The sequence below is a fragment of the Rana temporaria genome (genome assembly GCF_905171775.1).
Source record: "Rana temporaria chromosome 4 unlocalized genomic scaffold, aRanTem1.1 chr4s, whole genome shotgun sequence".
NCBI classification, from domain to species: domain Eukaryota; kingdom Metazoa; phylum Chordata; class Amphibia; order Anura; family Ranidae; genus Rana; species Rana temporaria.
In genome coordinates this window covers 17,217-24,020 of record NW_024404456.1, presented here as the reverse complement: position 1 = coordinate 24,020, position 6,804 = coordinate 17,217, and the positions used below count along the sequence as shown (strand labels likewise).

Genomic DNA, 6,804 nt, shown 5'->3' with positions numbered 1-6,804 from the left:
GGACAGGAATACGGCTTCTCTCCTGCGTGAGATCTCTGATGTGTATAAAGATTGCACTTCTGTGAAAAACATTTCCCACACTCAGGACAGGAAAATGGCTTCTCCCCCGTGTGAGATCTCTGATGTGTGTAAAGACTATACTCCACTGAAAAACATTTCCCACACTCAGGACAGGAATATGGCTTCTCCCCTGTGTGAGTTCTTTTATGCCTGTTAAGTTTGGATTTAGAATGGAAACACTTCCCGCACTCAGTACAGGAAAAGCTCTTCTCTGTTGGAAGGATGGCACCGTCCCACACAGTCTGAGGTTCCTCAGGATAAGAGGAATACGATGGTCTGGCACCGTCCCTCACAGTCTGAGGTTCCTCGGGATAAGAGGAATACGATGGTCCGGCACCGTCCCGCACAGTCTGAGGTTCCTCAGGATAAGAGGAATACGATGGTCCGGCACGGTCCCGCACAGTCTGAGGTTCCTCAGGATAAGAGGAATACGATGGTCCTGCACCATCCCGCACAGTCTGAGGTTCCTCAGGATAAGAGGAATACGATGGTCCATCTACACTGTGTGGTGCCGGATGGACATTTGAGGTAGTCAGGTTTTCTCCTGGACTATACTGTGTGATGTCCTCATCTTCTACTTTACAGTCTGGAGACAAAGTGAGACAATCCTCTGACATTTTCCTCATCTCCCGTCCATCTACTAAAATAAAAATACAAAGATTATTACTAGACATGAGCAGATTGGTTCCCCTAAACCAGGACTCCGCCCACATCAGGCAGCTTTATCTCTGAGGATCTTACAATTCCCCCCTCAAGGTAACTAGTAAATGGGTCCTCTGATCTCCTACCAGATCATTTCTTTATTCATGGACCTTAGTCAGAGAGTGAAGAAACAACGAGAACTGTCTTTTATAGGAGTGACAGTGATAAGGGGATTATAGGACGAGTGTCCCCCTCCCCCTCTATCACTCATTGTCATCTTCCCAACACAAGAAGTCCTGCACTTCCTTATTTAGTCCATGATTTATTCATGAATAACAGCGGGGCTGAGCCCCACCAGAGGTCAGAGAGTGAGGATGGGGGAGAACAACCAAGATGAAGACTGGACTGATCCTGAAGACCACCATCAAGTGACCAGAGTAAAATGGCTGGAACCTTCATGAGTGTAAAGATATGTCTTCATGCATGTGTGTCAGTCTGTCTGATAGTGTAGATTTCCCAGTATGCCCCTCAGGGTGTGTCCCTGATTGTGTATGTCCCTCCGTCCTCCCTGTGGGGGCAAGTGTGTGTCCTGAGTATCTGTCTGTCCAATTTTTCATTCGCTTAAGTACTGTCTCTGGACAATAAGATTATAAAATTTATACCAAGTTCTGCCCAACTAGTATGTGTCCTTAACTCATAGGTTGGTTGCAAATATGGAAGTAACTGTCAAAGTGTCTGGTTTCTATAGGTTGACAACTTAATGATTAACTGTTCTCTGGACTTTGAGATCCTCAAGTAATATCGCTTTAACCCACCGGGTGTTTCACATGTATTGTGAGATTATCTATTTACGTTGATATTCTATTTTCAGAATGTGTGTAAGTTTATATAATGCTGGGAAAACTATATATATACATACACACATTTTTTTCCCCTAAATAGCTTCCTTTACCTTAGTGCAGTCCTCCTTCACTTACCTCATCCTTCCATTTTGCTTTTAAATGTCCTTTTTTTCCTGAGAAATTCTCACTTCCTGTTCTTCTGTCTGTAACTCCACACAGTAATGACGTCCTGACTTGCCTGCTCGCCCCCTCCCCCCTCAAGAGGCTTTCTCCACACCAGGGAGAAAGCCTGGCATTACTGTGTGGAGTTACAGACAGAAGAACAGGAAGTGAGGATTTCTCAGAAGAAATAAGGACATTTAAAAGCAAAATGGAAGGATGAGGTAAGTGAAGGAGGACTGCACTAAGGGAAAGGAAGCTATTTAGGGAAACATTTCCTTTACAACCCCCTTTAATGTGGACACATGAATAATTTTGATATGTGTTTGATGAATATGTGTTACTCTAAGTACAGGTTCATTCATATCCTTTTATAATCACAATTTGACGTATTTCGTAATGCTAATTAACTCTTTAAAACACTTCTATTTATAAAATCACACTCATACATATTTCTCTTTCTTATAATAAAATGTCCTATAATAACATTTGGGTATTTTACATTATTTCTGACTTGCATGCCTTCAAATCTGTTACACCAAGTGTTGAGATGGACTTTGGTACATATTGATTCTTATAAAATGCATGGCAATATTGTAACATAACATATATGTCATGTCCATGTCACAGATAGATACATGTATTTGTCATTTCACTTTCGTTTCAAGTTCTGTGACTGTTCTCATCCTGGCGTATAATTACCTGGAGTCTCCTGCTATTGTCTAGGAGAAGCTGAGACAATACTGGCTGCTTTCCTTAGGACAGGATACCATTCCAGCTGTATAAACAAATTCTCCTTACGGACCTTTCTTGGTCAATATCATCCATTGTTTTTTATACAGCTAGAATCAACATGAGTATTTACTAAAATCTATTACACAATGGGTTTTATCTGCTATGGCTTTGATTGAACAAAAAGTCCCAATACCGAGAGCTCAAGACACCAGTTTGTCCAATCTCAGCTACATGACACCATTGTTTAAATCATTCTGAGAACACATCAGGCCTTGTCTTTCGTTTCCACAAAGGGCTCATAAAAATTAGAAGATGGCTAATCCCCCGACCATGGGAAAACATGTATTGTGTTTTTTGCGCTGAAAGGTTTCTTAACCACAGCCACACCCCCCTACACTAGTAAACACACACACAGTGATCCCTAAATGTTACAGCGCCCCCTGTGTTTAACTCCCAAACTGCAACTGTCATTTTCACAATAAACAATGCAATTTAAATGCATTTTTTGGTGTGAAAATGACAATGGTCCCAAAAATGTGTCAAAATTGTCCGAAGTGTCCGCCATAATGTCGCAGTCACGAAAAAAATCGCTGATCGCTGCCATTAGTAGTAAAAAAAATAAAAATGCAAAAAAACTATCCCCTATTTTGTAAACACTATAAATTTTGCGCAAACCAACCAATAAACGATTATTGCGATTTGTTTTACCAAAAATAGGTAGAAGAATACGTATCGGCCTAAACTGAGGAAAAAAAATGTTATATATGTTTTTGGGGGATATTTATTATAGCAAAAAGTAAAAAATATTGCATTTTTTTCAAAATTGTCGCTCTATTTTTGTTTATAGCGCAAAAAATAAAAACCGCAGAGGTGATCAAATACCACCAAAAGAAAGCTCTATTTGTGGGGGGAAAAAAGGACACCAATTTTGTTTGGGAGCCACGCCGCACGACCGCGCAATTGTCTGTTAAAGCGACGCAGTCCCGAACTGTAAAAACCCCTTGGGTCTTTAGGCAGCAATATGGTCCGGGGCTTAAGTGGTTAACAAGCAACAGTCCAATAATGGTGAATTCTGGTTCATCAGCTTTTTAGGCCTAAGTGAACTTTTAACATCACCGTCTGTCCGTGTTCAACCGATCTGATCCGGAATAGGGTTTTCCTCCGTCTGCAGAATCGTCTGAGGAATGCGGAGGCGGGCGAGACCAGGTGTCCGCTGATTTTCATCCGCTGACCCCCGCGATCTCGTAGGGACCAATGTATGTCCCTTTTTCATCCGTACACGGATGGATGAAAAAGCAGAAATATGGTCCGCCCATGTGAAAGGGCCATTATGACTTCACAACAGTGAAAATTAACCTTTTGCTGCCAGCTGAACCCCAGAATCTCCATAAATCCAGTCTAGAGACATAAATTGTGTCTGCAGCACAGAGAAGGAAGATTATCCGAGAGAAATACAGGAATACAGGACGGGGAACACAGCTCAGGAAAGTGACCAGGGGATTACAGGCTGATATCACCCAGTCCCCGCCCTACTCTGGACCAATCAGTGAGCAGTATGGGTGGAGGAATGGATTTAGTGTTAATGACCCACCTGTGCTGATCTCTGTAGGAGTGTCCTCCTCTATAAATGTCCCCGTTATTCCATCCTCCTCCATAGACTGTCGATCATCCTTCACATAAGTCTTCTCTTCTTCTTTCACCTCAACTTTAGAATCTCTCAGGTTTCCACTCTGAATATAGAATAAAAATGACATCAATGGTAACAATGCAGATAATGTACAGATCCTAATGATACTATCAGTGATTGTTCCTCATCTACCTGATGATGGTGGGGGATGGTGTGACCTTCCTGTGTGGAATCCCGGGAATACAGAGGACGGGGACATCTCTCTGGTGGGTTCCCATTACTTGATCCATCTGTAGGAAACACACACACTGACTGAATACATTGGGCCAGATTCACGATGTACTTACGACGGCGTATCTCCACGTACGCCGTCGTAAGTCCGAATTCGAGCCGTCGTATCTATGCGCCTGATTCATAGAATCAGTTACGCATAGATTTGGGCAAGAAACGAGCGGTGTAAGTCTCCTACGCCGTCGTATCTTGGGGTGCATATTTACGCTGGCCGCTAGGTGGCGCTTCCATTGATATCCGTGTCGAATATATAAATTAGGTAGATACGCCGATTCACAAACGTACTTGCGCCCGCTATGCCATTTACGTTAGGCTTACGTCCGGCGCAAAGTTACCCCTGCTATATGAGGCGCAGCCAATGCAAAGTGGATGTCGGCACAAGCGTATCTTCTTACGTCGTTTACGCAAGTCGTACGTGAATGGGGCTGTGCGTTCACGTCACAGGCATTGAGCCGGCGTAACTTAGTGAAAAAAATTGACGTGATACTGAGCATGCGCGCGCATGCGCCGTTCTTTAAGTGCGTCATTTACATGGGGTCACGATTGATTTACATACAACACGCCCACCTCTTCCACATTTGAATTAGGCGGGCTTACGCCGGCCAATTTACGCTACGCCGCCGCAACTTACGGAGCAAGTGCTTTGTTAATACTGCACTTGCCCGTCTAAGTTGCAGAGGCGTAGCGTAAATAGGATATGCTACGCCGGAACAAAGATACGCGCTCCTACGTGAATCTGGCCCAATGTTTCTATGTGTGTATCAGATGATGGGGGATCTAGGTGGAGCCTCCGTACTGCTCTCTCCTTTACAATAAAGTCTCCTCTTACCCGGTGATGTGAGGGGCGGCTGATTGTCCATCATGACGTCCTTGTAGAGATCCTTGTGTCCTTCTAAATACTCCTCCATAGGGAAATAGACAGTGACATCCTGACACCTTATAGGAACCTGACACACACAATGATACAGTCACCATCCAGACACATCCCTTGTCTGTTACTGGATAATGTCCCAGAATTCCCGGCACCGCTCACCTCTCCTCCATCATCTCTCTGGTGACTTCTAGAATCTTCTTTGTATTTCTCTATTCTATCAGGGAGGGAGGTGGAGGCAATGTGATGGTCATATGATCTCCAGTAAATGTGTATATAGACCGCGCTGCCAAAAATATAAATAAAGATTATTAAACAGTTTGTCACATGTAAAGAATAAAGAAATGAATGACACCAGAAAATACAACTAATGTCCAATGTATCAAAAAGTCCCCTTCAAATATCAGTTGCTTGAAAAACAAGAGGTAGGTGATCAGGTGCTGTGCCATTAGTAACAGATAAACACGTGACCACTTCCAGGGGACCCCACATGGATGACACTCACCACAATGGATGGATCTTCTATTACTAGATAGGTCTCACTGTGCATTTTGGTTGGACCCGCTGTGTATCTTGTCACCAACCTGACCATTCACATGTACCTGGATGTGATTTCTTCCAATGCCAAACACTGCCACACCCCCCGCTAATAGAAGTGGTATAATCCATTTTGTATAGACAAGGACTCTCCAAACCTTGGCCCGGGGGCTGCATGTGGCCCTTTGCTTGCCTTTATCTGGCCCTTGTGGCACTATTCCATTCCCTGACACCAACAATGTAGAATTATTCATCCCACTGACTTACCTGGCAGGGGAGACACCATGATCATGAAGGTGGTTCTCCCAGGGCGAGGCACGGCTATTGCACACTCTAGGCCGTGCTGATCGTGGTTGTCTTCCCTGCCGCTTCTCGGCCTTTTGGCTAGGACTGGGTGTAGTATCTGTCCATATCAGTTGTCAGCGGAGCGCTGAAGCACCTCCTACATGGGGAGGGTGGATGCAATCCAATGACGTCATTGCACCTGGAAGGATGGTTTCAGCAGGGACTACGCTGTGCTGCCCGACAGATACTGGGGCCGGCCCATGGTTGAGTCTGAGCCATCTGGAAGGGTGCTCCTGGTGAGGATGGGTGCTGTGCTTGGTCTTGGTGCCGAGTTCTAGTCTGGCCTTCTGGCTGGCTGGTGTAAGTGCTATCTCTGTCAGCGATCTGGTTGGAGGAGCCGGTAATGCCCTGGGATAGGACGGGGTAGGACCATGCAAATCCGCCGGGTTGGCTGGCAGGGGTGGAGGGCTGCACTGGCCGGTCGGGGGGTCGGATATGGAACGAAAAGCCTATGGTGCATGTGCCCCTGGAGTGGCAGTCCAGGGGTATCTGAAGATCACTGTGTGTGAGGGACACATTGATTGAAGGATACCACGGTCACTGCACCAGATACACGCTTTTTTTAGCACCTGCCTCCTGGGCCGGGCCTTTTGGCTAGGACCGGAGGAATTTTTTATTCCTGGCCGGAGGGCCTGGTCATTGTTTCACCACAATGGCCACTTCTTTCACTCTCCTCTCCACTATCCCTTCCCCCA

At 45.0% G+C, this 6,804-nt stretch overlaps 1 pseudogene; it reads left to right on the top strand.

The window, feature by feature from the left end:
• Positions 1-6,023: 6,023 nt before the first annotated feature.
• On the top strand, positions 6,024-6,204 carry LOC120921801 (annotated as a pseudogene).
• Positions 6,205-6,804: the final 600 nt, after the last annotated feature.